At 34.7% G+C, this 22,758-nt stretch overlaps 1 pseudogene; it reads left to right on the forward strand.

Annotated features, from left to right (window-relative positions):
- The first annotated feature begins 3,605 nt into the window (after positions 1 to 3,605).
- LOC107843624 overlaps positions 3,606 to 22,758 on the forward strand; it is a 67,195-nt pseudogene continuing 48,042 nt past the window's right edge.

The following is a 22,758-nucleotide window of genomic DNA, read 5'->3' on the forward strand; positions in this document are numbered from 1 at the left end:
TGAACTTTTTGCCCTTCATTAAAAGATTTTTTTTTAGACAAAACTATCTTTTCACTATTTTTTAAATTTATTATTTAATTAGTTTTTATTATATTAACTAGACTTCTTAAAATATATGAGACTCTTAAAATATTATGGTAAGAGAATTAATTAATATTTTTCTTTCTACTAGACTTCCTAAAATATATGGTAGGAGAATTAATTAATATTTTCCTTTCTACTGTTCAAATAGAAAAATACTTCTAAAATAGGACTCTATTAATTAAGGAAATACTTCTATAAATATTGAGATGTATGTTAAATTAGAGAGCAAACCGGTTTGCCTATTGGGACAATATGATGATGCTCAACTAATTTGATTCGATTGCCTGTCTAGATTGATGGATGTTTGATTTTCTAACTCTCAACTTTTTCACTGTTTTTGTCAGCATAATAGAATTCAACATGTGCGTACATATATATATATATATATATATATATATATATATATATATATATATATTTATATAATCTTCTTTGTTTTCATTCAAAATAATTCTTTAGTGTCAAAATTTTCGCTCAGACAAGAATTAATTGGATAAAAATCAAAGCTTTGTGATCACTATTATATTATTTTTTTTATGGTATACAGGTCGTAGATGAATGTCGGTTGACTTTGAAGAATTTCTTGTATAAAGGTTAGGTTTAATTGTATTGTTTTGATATCTTTATTATCTTATTATTTTATTTTAATTTACAAATGCTAGATGAATGTGGGTCGGCTATGAAATTTTTTTTTGAGGAATTTTTTTATATAAAGTTTAGGTTTATTTTTATTATTTTGATGTCTCTATTATCGTATTATTTTGTTATTGTTTAGATACTCAAAAGATATTAAATTTAATCATTATATTCATCTTTATTATTTAACACAAATATCCTATTTTGTAATGTTTGAACTCATTAAAGTGAAGTATACGCACAAGATGCGTACACCTAAACTAGTATATATATATATATATATACACACGTGATTGTACATACATTTAGCTATAACTCGAAATAAAATAAAATAAAGTAAATTTAAAAAGATATAATAAAATAGCAAGAATTTTATTAATACATTAAATGATATTTTTACAAAAATTATATACTTTATTATTATTTTATTTTTCTCCGAGTGAATTTATAAGATGTGTTATTAGTATTTTTAATAGCAAGGATAAGAAAAATATCATTTTCAAACTGTTAATGTTAAAAAAATAATTAAAAAAAATATTTGAAAAAAATATTCAAGAATCCTAAGCATCGAGAAATTAATTTTATGAAAAGGAGAGCCAAAATTGGGTGTCAACAACGACTTTGAGAAAATTTTTGTGTAAAGGTTAGATTTAGTTATATTATTTTTATGGTCTCTATTATCGTATTATTTTGTTGCAGTTTACAGATGGTAGATGAATGTCGATTGGCTTTGAGAAATTTTTTTGGTAAAAATTAGGTTTAATTAAATAAATTCTATAAAAATGGTGATTTTAATTATTGTATTCATCTTTATTGTTTAAATAAATATCTTATTTATTATAACGTTTAAACTTAATAAAGTGAAGTACACGCGCGAGACGCGTACAACTAAATTAATTTTTTTAAAAAGGAGGGAGTACTGCGATATTCAGTCAAACATTTTACCGCACCCAACAACATACATTTTTTTTTTTTTTTTTTGAAATTAAATATACTGGCCAACTCCACGCTATGAAAGCAACTTGTTTAGATGCATGTTATCGTTGTGTGGATTCTTACTTCTCTTCATTTTTATTCATCCATTTTCTTTGAGTTTCTATTTTAACCGATGATACTTGAAATAATGCCAGTATAGATTTAATTATACTTTCAGAATAAAATATCACTTCAATTTTCAGATTATTCACTTTATTTAATTGTTTATCCAGCCAACATGTTGATATATTTAATGATCTTAATTAACTAGACAATTTCTTTTTCAATGCACTCAAAAAAGTAAAAGATCAACTCTATATGTTAATATCTTTACTATTGAGTTGGTTACATTGAATTTACGTAACGCGAGTAACATCTCCTATATGTAATTTGCAAGTTATGCACAATAATAAATTTATCAATGTACGATTTTTCTGGAGGTTTCAAAATAAATTATTAATTAAAAATAAATGGATAATTAAAAATCGGGTTGACTTCGATTTTCAAGTCAATATTTTTTTAATTTAACATGCACAATATGTTGATAAACTAATTAAATAAGTTATGCACAATAATAAATTTATCAATGTACGATTTTTCTGGAGGTTTCAAAATAAATTATTAATTAAAAATAAATGGAAAATTAAAAATTGGGTTGACTTCGATTTTCAAGTCAATATTTTTTTAATTTAACATGCACAATATGTTGATAAACTAATTAAATAATAAAAGTATGCTCTCTAAAATTTTAAGCTTTTAAATGAGATGGTCACACACACCAATATGGTATCAAAGCAGGCAGAGGTCCTGAGATCAAATCTCACCGAGGCTCGCACGTGAGGGGACGTGTTGAGAATATAATAAATAATAATAGTGTGCTCTCTCTAAATGCTTAATTTTTTAAATGAGATGGTCACACACTTTCAACACAATATGCATGTTATATTAAATATGCTTTTTAATCCAATAATTAACGAAAAAGAGGACAGTTTGACCCTTCTATTAAGGGCAATATCCATGTGGTGCGCGCAGGTTTAGTTTTTATTTTCAAACAGTGCCTCAACTTCCGTATATATTTGTGTGCGTTTGTAAATGGAGAAAATTTTTCTCTTAGATTTTGAAATTAAAAAATCACTAATTCTCAAGTTTTAAATGAATTTTGTCTAAAAAGATTATCTCAAGATCATTTTCTCAAATCCAAATCTAAATCCAAAGCCGAAGTCGAGCGACGACGATGCGAGACTTGCCTTCGTTTTGCTTCACTATCCACGTGAAAGAATGCTACTTAATTTAAACATAAAAAGGTTCTTTTCTAACACTCTTCTATAAAGTAAACTCATCACATTTTTACTTTTCCTTCATTATTCATTCACCTTCATCACTTAGAACCCAACAAGATCTGAAGCCTAATTTTAAAAATTAATTAAGGAATTATGAAAATGAAATGGTAGTACTCTCGTAAAAATGAAGAAGCACAAAGAGCAAAAAAAGAAAAGAAATGGAGAAAGACAATAAGAAAAAAAGTGAAGAAAAAATAACAAATAATGCTTAGTAAAAATGTAGCTACTATTACGGGAATGATAAAGTGCAAAACAAATGGGCAGAAAAATATTGACAAAATTTGCAAGAGAGGGGGTTGCAAAGAAGAAGGAAGGAAGGAAGGAAGGGGGTGGGTAAAAATTTAAATATCTGTATTTTGCTAAAAAAAGTTAAACAACATGCCTTTTTTTAAAAAGTTTTGTTTCATTTTTTGTGACAGATCAACTTGTAGGATGATAATAAATTATATTTACGTAGTACATGTATATTAAGTCGCTGAAATGGTATAAAAGCGTCTTCAGTTTTTCGACTATGATTTAGAATAATTTTAATGTCTTTTTCCCTCCTTCAAAAGTACTATTGCATGCACATACTTGCCTTGACTTAGTGTCCGCTTGTGCATGAGGTAAGGTTATCAAATCACCAAGTTCAAGAGGGTAACTAGGACAGAAACAATTTAGGTGTGCACTTTATAAATAATGACAAGTGAAAGGGTTATGAGGTAATGGGTAGCATTATTAACATATTATAAATAAGATCTTCCATCACATATTTTATAGAAAACCAACAACTCACCCCAAAAAAAAAAAAATAGAGAGATGGAATGGGAATGGGAATGGAGCTATCTGATTTTCTCCGCAATCATGTTGTTACCAGCTTTCATCCTATTTTTTTCTAAGAAAAAGACTACTAAATGTTCCTACAAATTACCTCCAGGACCACCAGGATTACCAATTTTTGGTAACATGTTTCAACTAGGAAATGAGCCATACAAAAAAATGGCATGTCTAAAACAGCAATATGGTCCTGTTTTGTGGTTCAAAGTAGGCCCTTCTATTAACATTATGGTAGTTCAAACAGTTCAGGTTGCTGCAGAGTTATTCAAGAACCATGATATTTCCTTCGCGGATCGACCAATAATCGATGTAGATTCAGCACACAATTACTATCAAGGGTCCTTGACTCTAAACCGATATGGCTCGCTTTGGCGCTTTCAAAGGCGGATATGTACTGTGGAAATGTTTGGACACAAAAAGATCATTGAAACAGTGCCAGTAAGGCGAAAATGTGTGGATAATATGTAAAAATGGATAGAGAAAGCAGCGAATTCTGATGAAAAAGGAAGTGGGATTGAGGTAACGCGATTCGTGTTCCTAGCATCATTTAATATGCTAGGGAATTTGATTATGTCGAAAGACTTGGCTGATCCAGACTCCAAAGAGGCCTCAGAGTTCTTCAACGCCATGATGGGAATCATGGAGTGGTCAGGTACTGCTAATGTTTCTGAAATATTTCCATTTCTTAGAAGATTTGATTTGCAAAAATTGAGGAAGAAGATGGTGCGCGACATGGGAAAGGCGATGGAGATCGCTTCTATATTTTTGAAGGAACGCGAGGGAGAACGAAAGAAGGGTGAGGAGGAGAGGAAAGATTTATTGGATGTGTTGATTGAAGTTGAGGGTATTGGAAAAGATGAACCAGCTAAATTATCAGAACATCAAATCAAAGTATTAATAGTGGTAAGTTGTAAAATCTCTTACCTCGCCTTTTCAATATTTGGTGCCTAAAATTTTGTAGGCAATAATATATGCTCCTTAGTACTCAATCTTAATTTCTTAACTTCTGCTACTATTGTGCCACTTTAATCATGTTACTAGTTTAAGTTTATCAAAATCACTGCAAAAATTTCATTAAAAGACAAATTTACATATTGTGATTGCAACATCGAAAAAGATATTATCCGGATCTTTGATGTTTATTTCAATATCATTTTCATTCACTAAAAACATTAATAAGTATGCATTATTCTTGTATATCATTTCACATATCAATTTCATAGATCAAAAATTCAAAAATAAAAAATTATTTTGTGTATGATATTAGTATATAACATGGTTTAAACTTCCTTAGAAAAACTATATGAAATGTAATAAACATAAAAAATTTGTGTTGGGTATAAATCTAGTTTTCCAATAAATTTACATAAAAATCATAATATTTTTTATTGTAATTTTAATACGAATTAGATACATTGGGACTCCGATAAAAAATACCATTTAGTAAATGAGATGAATATATAAACTGATTAATTATATTATTCCTCATTTCAGTACCATTTTATATACAGTTCATACATTAAAATATGTCCAAAATTCTAACATACTAACATATAATTTTTTTTTTTTAAATGAAATACGTCAGTTCTTATACAAATTTTAGATCCCAAGAAATAAAAACATATCAAACTGGTTAGATATCGTATTTCACACACAATCAGTACACTAATTTTACTTGATTTTAAACTGATTTAAAAAAAAAATAAGTAAAATAATTTATATACATCCATTTCTTACATTTTTTTTCTTGATAATTTATTTCAACTCATAGATATGGAATAACTACAACAAGCAAACACTGTCACGTAATCTAAATAGTGAAAGAATGAGAAAATGAAATTGATCACCTCTAAATGCTTATCATCAGAATTCACTGTATTTTACTTTCATATCCTGAATGGAATCGATCAGGGCGGGGTCTGGGTGCCCTCTGCTTTCTGTCATATCCTCTTACACACATAAATCCTCTCCACAAACAATATAAAAAATAATTAAATATTTTTTCTATAAATTCAAATACAAATGCGTATTACTTGGATAATTGTAACTTTTTTGAAAAGGTAACAAATGTGTATTTAATTAATCATAATTGTAAATCCCTAAATTTAAGCCTACAAATTATATATATATATATATATAAACCGTTATTGAGGAGAGGAAAGAGATACACACAAAAAATTATGAGAAGAGATAGAATATTAAACACTAAAAATAGGAGATAATTAGATTAATAAAATCTGTTAAAACGATTTTTTAAAAATAAAATTAATTTTTTAAAAATTTCTACAACTTGCAATTAATTTCATAATTTAATAATTATCTAAAAGTACTGCTATAACTTGCAATAAACAATTTAATAAGTATATACAAAATAATTTTGCCACTTCGCTTTGCACTTAAAGGCCCAATGGACCTTACAAATTTTTTGTGCTTTTCGGCTTTAGACAACACTGGTAATAAGTACTTGTACTAAATGTACATTTACCTAAATATTTGTCAAATAAGATTATAATTTGGAGAAATTCATAGATGAATGATGTGAACTTGTAACGGACATTTATGTAATGACTCTTAATTATGTTTAATGAATAAATTCCTCATTAAACAAATAAAACGTACTAACAACTTCAATTATGATGTCTAAATGAAAATACGTGACAACTTGTCATGTAGCTTCCTTCTTTATTGCATGCATACAACCATCAAACAATGAATCTTAAAATTATAATAGCAAGAGTAACTTGAAAAAAAAAAGCTCATATTGAACGATGTAGAGCACTATCAAATGCTACCTAGGATTGGTCATCCTCAGCCTCTATCTTCATGAAATGAATGTCTTTGAGCTAATTCGAATTTTATTTTAGCTCCAATTTTTCGAAGCGAGCAAGTTTAACCTAATTTAATAACAACAACAATAACAAACCATGTGTAATCTCAAAAATAAGATCTCAGAAGGATAGTGTGTACATATGAAGGTAGAGAGAGATTGGTTATAATAAGACCATCAACTCAAGTAGACCACGACAAAAATCTATTAGAAAAGAAAATACAGTAGTGAAGAAACCCCATAGAAAATAGCGGAGAAAAGGAAATAATAACAATAGGCGATAATAAGATTGAAGAATAAGATAGTAGGAGAGTAATAACAATACTAATAATAATAAAAAACTCGACAATACTGGACTACCTACTAACTTTCTACCATAATCTTCGACCTCCATATCCTCTTACCTATCTAGGGTCATGTCCTCGGAGCATTTCAGTTACTCAACATGTTTAGAATCAATGCAATCCTCACACTGGTTCTAATAGTGAAATCAATTTTGAGGAAGAAGACACAAAGTCAAAGCCAAATAGAGAGAAAAGGAAGTCAAATGAAATTGTGGTCGGGTTCTTTTATGAACCTAACACAGTTGCTTGGTAGAATATATCAGAGCAAGGCCGGGTCTAGCCTAAAGCAACTAAAGCCGTTGCTTTATGCCTCAAACTTTTGGGGCCTCTAAATCTTTTAATATGTGTATATAACGTCGTTTATAAATAAATGATGTTTCTAATTTGAGAAAATCCTTTTAAAAAATTTATTCTTAGAAAATAAAAAATATTTTTACTAATTTACTTCCAATTAATTATATGTTTTAAAGAAAAAAGTAATTCTTTAATTGTATAGAATTTCATGTATCCCTCCGTATCATTTTATTTGATGTCTTTTTAAATATGTTTCACATTAGTTGTTTATTTCACAAATCAAGAGTGTTTTATTACTTCTTTTCCCATACTACCCTGAATATTAAATAATTAAAGGAAGTAGTAATTGTTAGATTTCGAGTTTCAAGACATCATTGATAGGTTAATTTTGTAAAATAAACTTTAGATTAATGTTTTTTTGTGTTTAAATTTTGGGCACCGTCAGTGCACAAAATATTCTACACTATCAGTTAAATTAACCTGCTATTGCAGGTTACCCAATTATTTACTTAAAAATTGAAAAAGAAAAAATTAAGTAACCAGCAATAGCAAGTCAATTTACCTAACAGTGTGGAATATTTTATACACTAATGGTGCACAGAACTTAAATTCTTTTGAAAGACTACACAAATTCTTTCCTTAATCTTCAAAACACCTATTTTGGAACAAAATGAAGAGGCTAAAACGCTATTTATCTCAATTTGTGTCGTTTTGAATTTTCAAAAAGCTAAAAAAATTATGTTTAAGCACATTGTTAAAGTGACAAAGTTTGAATCTCAAATAAAAAAATATCATATAAATTACAATAGAGAGAGAAATTAAAAAATTGAATAGACTCCAAGTGATATTATATATAACATATTATTATTATTTTGTAATAAAATGTCAGGGGCGCTCCTCATTGGTGTTTTGTTTTAGGCCACCATATTTATTGAGTTGCCCCTGTATCAAAGCTGTAGATCAAAGATTGACAACGATAAATATTAGAATTTTCTCAATGGAAACATTCTTTATTAAAGTGCATATTTATTATTTATTGCTACTAAAAGTTTTTATAATTTTAGAGATATTTACCTCCATCCTATCACCGATATTGACTGTCAAAGCATTTGGGAGGGTCTTTAGGGGCACCCAAGTATCATCTTTTCGGACTTGGATACCTTCAGTTTCATTCAAATGGATGAGGATGGTGAGAGCATAACTATCAGAATGAGGGAGACACTACATACACATCTGACAAAAGGGGAACCTCACGGATGAACCCCACTTTTCCCTTTGGTTTTCTTCTTGATTGAGTACATATACAGATATAGGAACCAATATTGAAGGGGTTTTATCATCATCTTCATTTCATACACATGCACCATCATATCTCCGATCCACCTTGGACCTCCCATCAACATATCAGTACACGCACAGATCTGAGGAAGATTGGAGAATCGAAAAGGAAGAGAGAGTGAAATTGAGTGAGAGATAGAGGGGAGAATCGAAAGGGGAAACAAAATTTGGTTTCAGGTTACTGCGTCGCCGGAATATGACCTTTTCTATCAGCTTTTTCCCCTCACAGCTTGTCGGAGTTAAGGTTTGGACTGGTTTTCAGCTATTGCTCAGATTTTGGAGACTTTAGTTCTCGTTTGTTCGTGATTTGTATTCCGATATCGTGCTTTGGGGTTTTTGATACCGGGCTGGGTTCGTCTATTTTGAGATTTTCCATTGGTTCTTAATCTGTTCGGGTTGGATCTCTATACTGATTTTGGTTCATTCGTCGTTGGGGTTCTTGTTCGAGAATTTCAGTCTCGAATTTTTTTATTATCAAGGAAAACAAGTTCTATCGAGGTCCATCTCTTTAACTCGTTCTCTTTTATCTTAATTGGTTGAATTGGTTGTGATTATGTGCGGTGTGGTCATAATTGTTGGATTTTATTGATATTATGATGTTATGGTTATGTGCTTGACGACGTGATTTCGGCGATATGTGAAATGAATTGGAGTAATTTTGGTGTAATTGATAAAAATGAAGCTAGCAAAGGGTGGAATTGAGAAATTGATAGAAGTTGAATATAGGTTAATTTTCGTTTGTTGTCTTTTTGTTTAATTTGGAACAAGCATGAACGGGATAGATTTATGATTTGTTGAAATGAATAGGCAATATAGGTTCGGGTAGGCAAAAATTCAGGAGTGATGTGTTGATTGAATGCTTTGAATGTTTAAATGTGTGTTTTGAAATTTTTTTTAGTTATCTTATTTAATTCAGATGTATTTATTCGTCCGGGGAATGCCTCGATATATTTGTGTTTATTTGCCGGAGAATGCCCCAAAGTATTTTGTACCCAGAGGACGTTCGTGACAAAGGCCCAAGGCGGCGGATGGAGTTTAGCCTAGGGGTAATATAGAATAGGATTTATATTTTTCGCAATTTTTCTATTTGAGATTGTATAACTCGAACTGGACATTATTTTGGTTTTGAACTTTGTTTGATTTGTTTGTTGCTTGTTTTTATGTGTTTTATGTAGTTTATACATTCATAGTGCCAAATTAGCCGATATGCTCCACCAAGCGACTGTGGTCGAACCATGGGATCGAGGGGTGTCTAATACCTTCCCTTCGGTCAAAAGAATTCCTTAACCAGAATCTCTGTTCGCGGATCAGTTTAAAAGAGTCGAAATCATTTTTTCTAAAAGGGATTTCCAATGGTGACTTGGCACACCGAATTATGCCAAATGGCGACTCTGAGTTTAAATGTAAATAATCCTTTTCGAAACAAAATCTTCATTTTTGTCACTTTAATAACAAAAACCCTTTCGAACTTAAAATCTATATCTTTTGGAGTTATAAAAGAGGTGTGACAACTCTGACGACTCTGCCGGGGATCTTTTTTAGAATTCGAGCTTATTTTTGGAGTTGTATCGGCTTTGTTTGACATTATAGGTGTATAGACATTGTTTGTGTTATTTTGTGTTATTGTTTTATCATTTTTGAGTGCCTACGTGCTCTTTGTTTACATCTTTTACCTTATGTCTTACCGCTTTATATCTGGCATCATGTGCATAACCCGAGTCATTCTTTCTGCAACAAGTCTGTACTACACGTGTTGTACACAACCTCTAGTTGAGTCACCCTTGTCTTAGGAGGGGGAGCTGTCGGTGTTATGGAGTGGGTGGAAAGCTCTCGCAGCCACTATCGTCCATACGCATCCCTGAATAGCCTTGTTAGTGAACCCCAGCGTAGGTCAGCCTTTAGGACATACTTATTTGCATCATATTAAGACCTAGTGAGACCCACGCGACCCTTTGTAGGAGACTCACCTCTAAGGCATCTCTACGTGCTAAATGTTGCATCTCTGAGGGTAACGTGGTTATTTGAAGGACTGATTTTGGGAAAGCAATTGATAGAAGTAAAGTGTGTAGAATATTAAGTGTTGAAGAAAAAAAAGAAAAAAGAAAAAAAAGTCAAAAAAGAGTTTCTTAGTTTTAGAGTTCTATGGCCTTTGTTTTTCAAAATTCAAAAAGATTTTTTTTATCTTTATCTTTCGCACTCATTTATCCAAAAACAAAAACATCAAAATGATTTTTCTTTGTTTATTTAGCAAACATTCATTAATTCAAAAAATTCAAAAAATATTTTTAGGAGTTTTTATGAAAGAAAATGAAAAAAAAGTTGGTAGAAGTTTTGTACATTTCATATATCGAAAATGCCAAAAAGATTTTTCCTTCATAATTGTTAGTGTCAATTTTATTTGAAGGGTCTAATTAAAAACCTAAAAAGATTTTATTCGTCTGTCTTTGGTTGTGTCTCTTAAGTTAGGGTCAGTCTGTCAGTTAATCATTAATTGTCCAATCTGGACGAACTACGCATACCTGATTCTCTCCCCTCGGAGTGGGATACGTAGGCAACCCTAGGTGGGTTCGGTAATCTCTTATATTTGGTATTTGTCTTGATCTTAGCCTAGGGTCTTTCTTTTCGTAATCTAGTGTTGTTAACTGGTCCTTGCCAAGTAGGTTGATTTCATTTAGCTGTACTGTTCGGTGATTTGGAGTTATAAGTGGTCTGTCCCTTCGACATATGTCTGTGTCAAAGTCCCAAGGGTTGTGAATCTTTTGCTCTAATTGAATTGTTTTTTAAGTTAATGGCCTATGTGTTATTTCAGAATGGACCCAACCACAAGGTCTAGAGTTCGAATGGTTTCTAAGGTCCCTAAAAAGCTAGTCAAATGGTGGGGTACGTTCAACTACACAAAGCAGCATGAGCTATAGATAGTATTGGGTAATCTTACATCCCTCTTACGTTTTATGCCTCATCCAGATCTGATAGAGGCGCGTCAAATTTCTGGGATCCTAGTAGTTTGGTGTTTAGGTTTGGAAAATGTGAGATGACGCCTATTTTGGCGGAAATATCCAATCTGTGTCGGTTGTCTTATATCGGTCTAAAGATGATCCGAGCCTGCAATCATACTGGCTCGAGATTTCTTCAGCATTGTGGTTTAAAGAGTAAGAATATTCTTTTGGGATGTCTTAATCAATCATGGATTTCCCTAGATTACTTGTTCGCTCGATTTGGATCATTGGGAGGTTTTGATTATTTTTTGGGATGAATTTCATATAACTAAGAAGAAATGGGAAAAAAAGCGTCTTGAAATCTTTGTTCTTGCTTTTTTTAGGCACTTTAGTGTTTCCATAAGATGAAAGATGTATTAATACTCGATTGCAATCTGTAGTGATGACCTTATTTCATAAGGATCAAGGGGGCAAGGTTACTCTAGCACCTATGATTTTAGTAGAGATATATAAGGCCCTAACTGAAATAAAAGGGGGGATACAGTTCTTTGAAGGAAGTAATCTAGTGTTGCAACTATGGATGATGGAGCATTGCAATGCTCCGGCTTTGATGAAATCAAATGTCATTGACCGTTGCCTCTCCGATCGAGTGAAAGCTATGGAAGAAAGAATGCGCTTTGACAAATTCTCATTGCCAGTGGGAGTCGAGGCTTGGATTGAATTTCTCGAATCAAGAAAAGATGACAATGTTCTGTGGACTTATTTTTGGCTTCACCCAAAAAAAATCTTGGTCGGATGTAGCATGCAACTCTTTCTAGTTCTGTTGAGGATTAATTGTACTCGACCATACACTCCTTTTAGGGTAATACGTCAGTTGGGCAGATTACAAGATATTCCACCGATAATGGACCTCCAAAAGGATGTTGAGTATTTTAGAGACCAAGCTAGGGATGAGATTAAATACGAGCAACTCTGGGATAACACAATATGGCAGGCGTGAATACCCTCAAGGAAGGTTTAGATAATCCAGGATACACTCCAAGATATAAAATTTGTCTACAATCCATTCCTCGGTTGTCAGTAGGCCGTTACCAACACAACTTAGAGGGAGAATACATGAAGAATGTATAGTTGATGACCGTCAGGATGAAAGTGCGGGAGCTAAGATAGAGACGTTGAGATTTCAATTATCAGGGTTGATCACAACTATGGAAGGGTATCAGAACAGTCTTTTTAGGTGCACTCCCCAGAGGTAGCAACACATGCTAGGAGCTTTCTCCCGAATATCAAGGTGTCATTGCAGGGTATGTTACAAAATTTGACTGGTAAGGCAAGAGTTTCACAGACAGGGCCATCTCAGCCAGGGTCGTCATGCGATGTAGCAATTTGAAGGGGCACTTCTTCTTTTAGTTTAAGTCCTTTATTTGTCTGTCATTGCATTGTTGTGTCTTTGTTGAGTTCGTGTCGAGTTTGTTTTAACTTTAGGGTCTTTATTAGAAATGTCACGCATGTTGTCCTATGGGTCTGGAGTGTTGTTTAGTCTTTGTTGATTAGTGTTAAGGTTGCCTTAAATTCGAAGTCGATTTTAGTTGTCTTTTTATGAAATATTGTGACGTTGCGTTGTTCTTTCTTTTGTTTATTTTTCATCAAAAAAAAAACTTCAACTTTGTGATAGTTATGCATGCGCTTCCCGAACTACGCAAGATTTGATTCATATACAACATGATACGTAGGCAACCTACTTTTGGGTTCGATCTAATCATTTCGTTTCTTGGTTTTTCATTATTTTTCTTTTATTTTAAGGAAAAATAAAAGCCATAAAGAATGATAAAAAGAGAGACAGCGAGAGAGGAAAAGAAAGAAAAAAATAATGAGAGAAGAAAAAGAAGGATGAAAAAGGGACTAACGCGAGAGATGAGAGAAGTGATGACGAAAGAAAGAAAAAAAGAGAGAAGAGAAAAAAGAGAGAGGTGTGATTAGAGTAAAGAAACAAATGGGTGTAGGAAAAATATTAGGATGATGTTAAAATGACCTTGCTACCCTCAAAGGATGGTAGAAATGCGCATGAATCTAGGACAATTTTACATATGTGATTCCCATGTTTGTTGTGTGACCTAATCCTAACGGGTTTTGTCTTTGATGAGCATGTTCTTTCAGATAAGTGGTTGGTTTGCAGCACTCTAGCTAGTCACCCGTACTTCACTAGATCAAAAGCAAAGCTTGCTATTAGTAGGGAGATTGAAAATTCACTCATTGACCCAGATCAGGATCCCAGGGAAGAAAGTTCAGAACGCAATGATGAGGTATTGAGACTTAGACAACAATTGCTAGATTTGTACCGAACATAGGCTAGTGGCATGCCTCCTCCTCTACTCCCTGAAGATCTTGGGAACATCCCAATTGCCCACCGTTCTCTCAAGCGCAATTCTCTGTTCCCATTGAGTCACTGGAGCATGCACCAGGAATCACTCTGCAGCAATATTACCCTAGCACTTTTAGTGTGCCCCTGGCAATTCCTCAACTAAGGCCCGCGACTCAGCCAGCGCCACCGGCAGCGCCTGTGTTCGTGGCTCCATCACCACCTGAAGCTCCCGCCTATACTGTGCGTCCGACAATGGTACTCTCTCGGTCTGCTAGTGAGCCGGTATTGAAGGTTTTAGATAATCAGTATTATGCCCCAGAACCTACTTTGAAGATGAATGAACCATATAGGTACACTCAGCCACCTGTATTTCTATTTGATACGGAGAAGCCTGTTGCAACAGAGGAACAAAAAGTCATGGCGCGGAAGTTGAAGAGTTTAGAATAGGCCATGAGGAATTTGCAGGGAGTCGAAGGTTATACAAGTGTTGCCTATAAAGATATTTGCATGTTCCCAGACATTAACCTCCCTCTTGGTTTTAAAATGCCCAAGTTTGAGAAATACGTGGAGCACGGTGATCCCGTGGCGCATTTGAGACATTATTGCAACCAATTGAGGGCTGCAGAGGGAAGAGAAGAGTTGCTTATGGCTTTTTTGGAGAGAGTCTTTTCGATTTGGCTTCAGAATGGTTTGTCGATTAGGATATTGACAATTGGAACAACTGGGATGACCTAGCTAATGAATTTGTGCAACATTTTCAATATAACATCAATCTGGTTCCTCATGAGAAATCCCTGGTCAATATGAAGTAGAAAAGTACTGAAGGCTTTCGGGAATACGCGATAAGATGGCGTGAATAGGCCGAAAGGGTAAATCCTTCAATGAAAGAGAGTAAGTTGGTAGAGGTCTTCATTCAGGCATAGGATGAGACCTATTTTTAACATTTACTTCCGGTGATGGGAAAGTCATTTATTGAAGTCCTAAAAATGAGAGAAATGATAGAGGATGAAATCAAGACTAGACGGATTGTGAGTTTTTCCGCATTAAAGGCCACCACCCAAGCAATTCAAGGTGGCTCTAGAACTTTTGGAGGTAAAAAAAAGAAAGAGCAAGTGGTGACCGTTGTAGTTGGATCCCATTCGTATCCCAAAAGACCGCCTCACCCCTATCACCAACCCCAAACCCAAACCTATGCCCAAGCTCCATATATTCCTCCCTATCATTACTATCCCCCGTAAAACCCACTATATTCCATTCCACCACCCCTGTACCCAGTATATAGCTCACAACCATATGCTTAAACCCCTTCTTACGTGCAATGGTGTGCGCAGGCTCCTCAAAATCGTCCTTCAGCTCCTCCAAATTACCAAAACCCCTCCAAACCCACTTTCCAACCTAGGCCCGAGTATAAGAAAGAGAAGGCAACCAAGAATTAGTTCACACCTCTCGGGGAGTCGTATGCCAGTTTGTTTGATAGGTTGAGGAAGTTGAAGGTCTTGAGCTCAATTCAAGGAAGGCTTTCGAATCCACCTTTGAGAAATCTTGATTATTCATTAAGATGTGCGTATTTTTCTGATATGTCGGGGAATGATATCAAGAAATGCTGGTATTTGAAGAGAGCTGTCCAAGATTTAATTGATGCAAATCAAATTCTGGTCCAGGCCTCAGAAGTTCCAAACATTAACCAGAATTCGTTTCCAACCTATGCTAAAACCAATATGTTAAAATTGATATATGATGGGAAAGAGTCGTCAAGGTGTTATAAGCCTATTGTCAGAATACTGACCAATGAGGATAAATTAGTGAATGTGGCAGATTCATTAAAAGCAATGTCATTGATCCAGGAAAAAATGAGAGAAGATAAAGTCGAAGAAAGCAGACAGAAACCCATGATCACGGTGAAATGAGGCAGAACAGTTACTGGTTTAAGTCAGGATAAACCTAAGTTGACGATGGTAGGAGCTAGAGTAAGCCTATCTTGACGATGAAAGGAGAACTTGCAGTCCCTATTATCATCAAACCGGTGACCCAAACTTCGATAGTTAATACGAAAAAGGTCCCCTGGAGCTATAAGCGGACTGTGATGACTTACCAGGGGAAGGAAGTCATGGAAGAAGTAGATGAGGTTGAGGGTCTAACTCGGTTAGGAAGATACTTCATGCCTGAAGGTTTAAGGAAGCCCAAGCTAATTGTGAATGGGCCTTTATCTATTAAGAAGCCAGTCACCGAAGAAGAATCCAGAGAATTTTTAAAAAATATGAAATTTTCGGAGTTATATTGAAGAAAACCCCTGCTCAAATTTCTCTCTTATCTTTGTTGCTACATTCTAAGGAACATCGTGATGTTATATTGAAGGTATTGAACAAAGCTTATATTCCTAGAGAGATTACGGTAAATTAGCTTGAGAAAATGGTTGGAAAAATCTTTGAGGTCAATCAGATCAGCTTTTCTGATGATGAATTGCCTGTTCAAGGTACAAGGCATAATCGGGGTCTTTATTTTATCGTAAAGTGTGAAGATTTCTACGTCACTCATGTCATGATTGACGGAGGTTCTGGCGCAAATATTTACCCTATTTCCACCTTGCAAAAGTTAAATATTGGTGTTGAGAGGATCAGGCCCAACAATGTATGTATCAGGGCTTTCGATGGTGCAAAATCAATCTCTATTGGCGAAATATAACTAATGTTGATTATAGGGCTTGTTGAGTTCACTATAGAGTTTCAAGTATTGAATATCGACTCCTCCTACAATCTGTTGTTGGGAAGACTGTGGATCCACAAGGCCAAGGCGGTTGCATCTACATTGCACCAAATGATCAAGTTTGAGCACAACAAGCAAGAAATGGTCATTCATGGTAAAGGAAATTTGTCCACCTACGAAGATTCTCCCCTTTCCCTTATTGAAGCAAACAATGTGAGGAGATATTTGTTTATTAAACTTTTGATATAGTGTCGGTGAATCGTATCTTTGAAGGGAAGGTTATTCCAGGGCCACAATTGTCTCTCGTTTCTGTCATGATGATAAATGAAATGTTAAAATATGGATTCAAGCCAGTAAAGGGTTTGGGAGTGTATCTTCATGGTATAGTTCATCCCATATGTCCGAGGGAGAACTTGGGCATTTTTGGTCTGGGTTTTGAACCTACAGCTGAAGATCTGAAGAAAGCCAAGGAAAGAAAGAAAGAAATATGGTCACTCCCTCACCCAGTGCCTCTACTCAGTAAGTCATTCATCAAGAGCAGTGTCGTGGCACCTATAGAGTTTGAAGCTGAATTGGTTGATGACTTCCAGAACCTGTTGATCGAAGTTGACATAGTTGAAGCAGAAGAAGGTACCAATAAGGCAGACGTGCAATTCATAGGTCCAGCTGTCCGGCTTAACAATTGGAAAGTCACTCCTCTCCCCCTCAGGAGGGAGTTTTGGTAGTTTGTTTTTTTTTTTTTTTATTTATCCGAGTTATTTCAGGGTTGTAATTCAGATTTTAGTTTGTTTATGTTATGTTGGCATTTATGTTTAAACTCTCCCATCTTTCTTTTTAATGAAATGCTATGTCCCTTTTGTTTCATGTCTAATATATTTCCTTTTTTTGTCTTTTCTTTATACAGTTCTCTTTATGCTGATTCTAATGACATGGCATGCATGCAGAATTTTCAGCCTGATCTTAAAATCCAAAATAATCAAGATGTAATAAAGCAAGAGGGGGAATATGATGAAGAAGAAGTGCTAGAAGAAATAATCAAAGAGTTAGAACAGTTTGAAGACAAGCCGAATCCTAATTTGAATGAAACTGAGCCAATTAATCTAGGGAATTAAGAAGATATTAAGGAAACTAAAATCAGTGTACATGTTTTTTCGTAGCTAAAAGATGGAATGATCCAAGCATAAATTGATTATAAGGATATTTTTGCATGGTCTTATGATGATATGCCTGGTTTAAGCACTGAATTAGTGGCTCATAAATTTCCAACTAATCCTACCTCCCCCTATGAAGTAGAAGTTGAGGAAGTTTAAAACTGATGTAAGTATCAAAATCAAAGAGGAAATCATGAACCAACTTGAAGCCAAAGTCATTCGAGTGGCTCGTTATCCTACATGGTTATCCAATATTGTACCTGTCCCAAAAAAAGATGGTAAAATACGAGTATGTGTTGATTATCGTGATTTGAACAGAGTAGGTTCGAAGAATGATTTTCCATTTCCCAACATCCATATTTTGCTGGACAACTGCGCTAAACATGAAGTTGTTTTTTTTGTGGATTGCTATACCGGATACCACCAGATCATTGTGGATGATGAGGACGCAGATAAAACATCTTTTATCACACCATGGGGAACTTATCATTATCGAGTAATGTCGTTCGGTTTGAATAATGCTGGAGCAACATACATGAGAGCCATGAACACTATGTTTCATAATATGATGCATAAGGAGATTGAATTCTATGTAGATGATGTGATTATTAAATCAAAGAGTTAGGCTTACTATGTTAAAGATCTAAGAAAGTTCTTTGAAAGGCTTCACAGGAATAATCTCAAACTCAACCCGACAAAATATGTATTTGGAGTTCCATCCGGAAAGCTGTTCGGGTTTGTAGTTAGCCGTTGGGGTATTGAATTAGACCCTTCAAAGATCAAAGCCATCTAGGATCATTCATCGCCCAAGAACAAAATGGAGGTGATGAGTTTGCTTGGCAGGCTCAACTACATCAGCAGGTTTCTTGCTTAACTCACAACCACGTGTGAGCCCATTTTCAAGTTGCTGAAAAAGAGTGTTACGGTAGAGTGGACTGAAGAATGTCAGGAAACGTTCAACAAAATCAAAAGATATCTTTTAAATCCGCCCGTGCTGGTACTACTGGAGCCTGGTAGGCCTTTGATCTTATATTTATCGATTATGGACAATTCTTTTGGTTGTGTCCTGGGTCAACATGATGTCAAAGGCAAAAAGGAGCAGGCTATTTATTATCTTAGCAAGAAGTTCACAGCATATGAGGCCAGGTACACTCTTCTTGAAAGGACCTGTTATGCCCTAACTTGGGTAGCACAGAAGTTGAATCATTATCGTTCAGCCTATACTACTTATCTCATCTCCCGTATGGATCCTTTAAAGTATATCTTTTAGAAGCATATACCGATCGGCTGTTTGTCAAAGTGGCAAATATTGCTTTTCGAGTTTGATATTGTATATGTAACTCGAACCGCTGTGAAATCCCAAGCCTTGGCAGATCATCTTGCTGAGAATTCCTTCGATGAAGAGTACGAGCCATTAAATACATTTTTTCCTGATGAAGAAGTGTTGTGTGTCGATGAAGTCATTACAGATACTGATCCAGGTTGGAAGTTTTTCTTCGAGGGAGCTATCAACACAAAAGGAGTCGAAATAGGTGCAGTTCTTATCTTTGAATTAGGGAAACATTTCTCGGTAACAGTGCAACTTTGATTTTATTATACCAATAACATGGCAGAATATGAAGCTTGCATTTTAGGTTTGAGGTTAGCTATTGATATGGGGGTCCAAGAACTATTAGTATTGGGGGATTCAGATTTACTCGTCCATCAGATTCAAGGTGAATGGGAGATGCGAGATTTAAAGCTCATACTGTATCGATAATGCTTGCAAGATCTATGTCAACGGTTTGTGTTAGTAAAGTTTTGGCATATTCCAAGAATTCGCAATGAGATTGTTGATGCCTTAGCCACTTTAGCTTCAGTACTCCAACATCCTGACAAGGCCTACATTGATCTAGTGAATATATAGAGTCGTGATCAACATGCTTACTATAATGCAGTTGAAGAAGAACTCGATGGCGAACCTTAGTTCTTTGATATCAAGCGATACATCCAGTCAGAAGAATACCAATCACATGCCACCAGTGATCAAAAGAGGACTATTCGACGCTTGGCTAGTGGATTTTTCTTAAGTGGGGGAATCTTATACAAGAGAACCCCAGATCTGGGACTTTTGAGGTGTGTGGATGTAAAAGAAGCCTCAACGATCATGGTTGAAATACACTCCTGAGTATGTGGTCCGCATATGAATGGTTATGTCTTGTCAAAGAAGATACTTCGAATAGGTTATTATTGGCTTACTATGGAGTGGGATTCTATTCATTTTGTTTGGAAATGTCATCAATGTTAGGTACACGGTGATCTGATACATTCTCCTCCTGCTGAGTTGCACACAATGGTTTCTCCATGGCCTTTCATAGCCTGAGAAATGGACGTGATTGGACCGATTGAGCCAAAAATATCAAATAGGCATAGATTCATTCTGGTGGCCATTGATTACTTCACAAAGTGGGTATAAGCAGTAACTTTCAAGTCAGTAACAAAGAAGGCTGTGGTGGATTTTGTTCATACCAACATCATTTGTAGGTTTGGAATTCCAAAGATGATCATCATAGATAATGTTGCCAATCTCAATAGTCATTTGATGCAAGAAGTGTGTCAATAGTTTAAGATCGCGCATCGAAATTCTACTCCATATCATCCAAAGGAAAATGGCGTTGTAGAAGCCGCCAATAAGGATATCAAGAAGATACTGCAAAAAATGGTACAAGGATCTATGCAATGGAATGAGAAGTTGCCATTTGCACTGCTAGGTTATCGCACTACTATTCACACTTCAACAGGGGCAACTCCGTATTTATTGGTGTACGGAATAGAAGCAGTCATTCCCGCAAAAGTTGAAATTCCCTCTCTTAGAGTCATTGTTGAAGTAGAGATTGATGATGATGAGTGGGTCAAAACCCGATTGGAACAGTTGAGTTTGATTGATGGAAAAAAACTGACGTCGGTATGTCATGGCCAATTGTATCAGAAGAGAATGGCTCGATCGTATAACAAAAAGGTACATCCTAGGAATTTTGAAGTTGGTCAGTTGGTATTGAAACGTATCCTTTCCCATCAGAATGAAGCGAAAGGTAAGTTCTCCCCAAACTGGCAAGGTCCCTTTATTGTGAAGAAAGTGTTGCCCAATGGAGCCTTATATTTGACAGATATTGAAGGCAAAATGACAGAGATGGATATCAATGCTGATGCGGTCAAATGATATTATGTATGATATTTTATCCTATGTTGGTTCTATTGCATGTTTAGTACTTGCTTTCTTGAAGATTGGTATGATAAAGACATTTCATTCTGCTATCCCAACATTGTGTCATCCTTTGTTTATCCCATTTGAGCTTAGTTTTATTTTTCTTTCATATCCCTCTTTTATAATCAAAATAGAATCAAAGATAAATATCCAGGAAAATAAGAATAAAATAAAGAGTTCAAGAAATAAAAGTAAAAAAAAAAGAGAAAAATCAAATCAAAACAATGAACAAGCTGATGGAACTACGTGTGACCTGATTCTCCTCTCTTAGGAGTGAGATACGTAGGCTACTCTATATAGGGCTCGGTCCAACCAAATAAAGATTTTTGAGTCACCCAGTCAACAAAAACTGGGGCATTAGTTAATGTGTTGTTTGAGTCGATTCTAAAAGTTGTAAGTCCCACCCCCACTTCAAGTGCCATTTGAGCCTCTTGTCATCCTTTTCTAACCTTATTCAAAAGCCAAGTTATAACCAAAGAAAGTCCTTTAGATTAATCTTTTATAATTTTAAGGCTAAGCATGTAATGGATATGATGATACATTATGGGGTATTACTTCTCTTCCTTAGCATAAGAAATCAGGAAAAAAATAAAAATAAGAGTCTTATAAGTGAAAACCCTCGTGGGCACCATAAGGTGATAATGAGTTAAGAGAAATAAAAATGAGAGAGTCTTACTGGTGAAAACCCTACCGGGCACCATAAGGCGATGGGGAGCTGAGAGAAATAAAAAGAATCTTATTGGTGAAAACCCTTATGGGCACCGTAAGGTGATGGAGAGTTCGAGAGAAAAGTGAAAATGAAAGAGATTTATTGGTGAAAGTATTTTAAAATGTCATCAATTTAATGAGATATATGAGTCCAATGGGTTTTAAGAAGCAGCTCTCTGAGGCAAAGGCACGGACTCAACAACAAATGGGAAGTTTGGTTAGGGAGATCAGACAGCTTAATCCAAAACGCATGTCATACTCATTGGAGTTGGTGGCCGTATTCAGATAAGTTTTCTCTTTTAATAAAGGACATTGACCTTTTCTTTCATTTACATATTCATATTTTTGTTGTTTATGTCATTTATCAAAATAAAAGTCACCATCATTTCTTTATATTTTAAGTCAAGTCTGTGTCAAAACAAGCAAGAAAGGATTTCAAAACTTGCTACTAGTCTTTCCAATTGTATGAGAAAAATCCAAGGACTAGCACATGAAATAAATATGATTGTAATGCAACATAAAACAAAGAAAGTATGTCAACCGACTGGCTGCTGGATTTGTAGGAGTATTCCGATTTGGAAAAGAGTGCATCTCAAAGGCATGGTAAAATGGAAACTCATTGTTTGTGTCAGAACTCATTTTTGGATCTGGTTTGGGTCAATGATGCAACAAGACAGGGGCATGTATCAGTGATTTGAAACAAAGATGAAAGGAGCGAGTGATGCAACAGATGTCTGGAGAGCCAAGTGCTAAACCACTACTAAGTTTTTAACTGACAAAATTTATCGTTGATGAAATAGGGGGAAATTTCTTTTCAGCAAGTTCAGCCACCGTTGAGAAGGTATATTTGAGAATTTACTTTTCGTTCAGGACCCTCCTGAAAAATGGGAATTTACTTTCTGTTCAGGACCCTCCTGAAAAATGAGATTTTACTTTCTGTTCAGGACCCTCCTAAAAAATGGGATTTTACTTTCTGTTCAGGACCCTCCTGTAAAATGGG

The sequence above is a fragment of the Capsicum annuum genome, chromosome 10 (assembly GCF_002878395.1).
Source record: "Capsicum annuum cultivar UCD-10X-F1 chromosome 10, UCD10Xv1.1, whole genome shotgun sequence".
Taxonomy (NCBI): domain Eukaryota; kingdom Viridiplantae; phylum Streptophyta; class Magnoliopsida; order Solanales; family Solanaceae; genus Capsicum; species Capsicum annuum.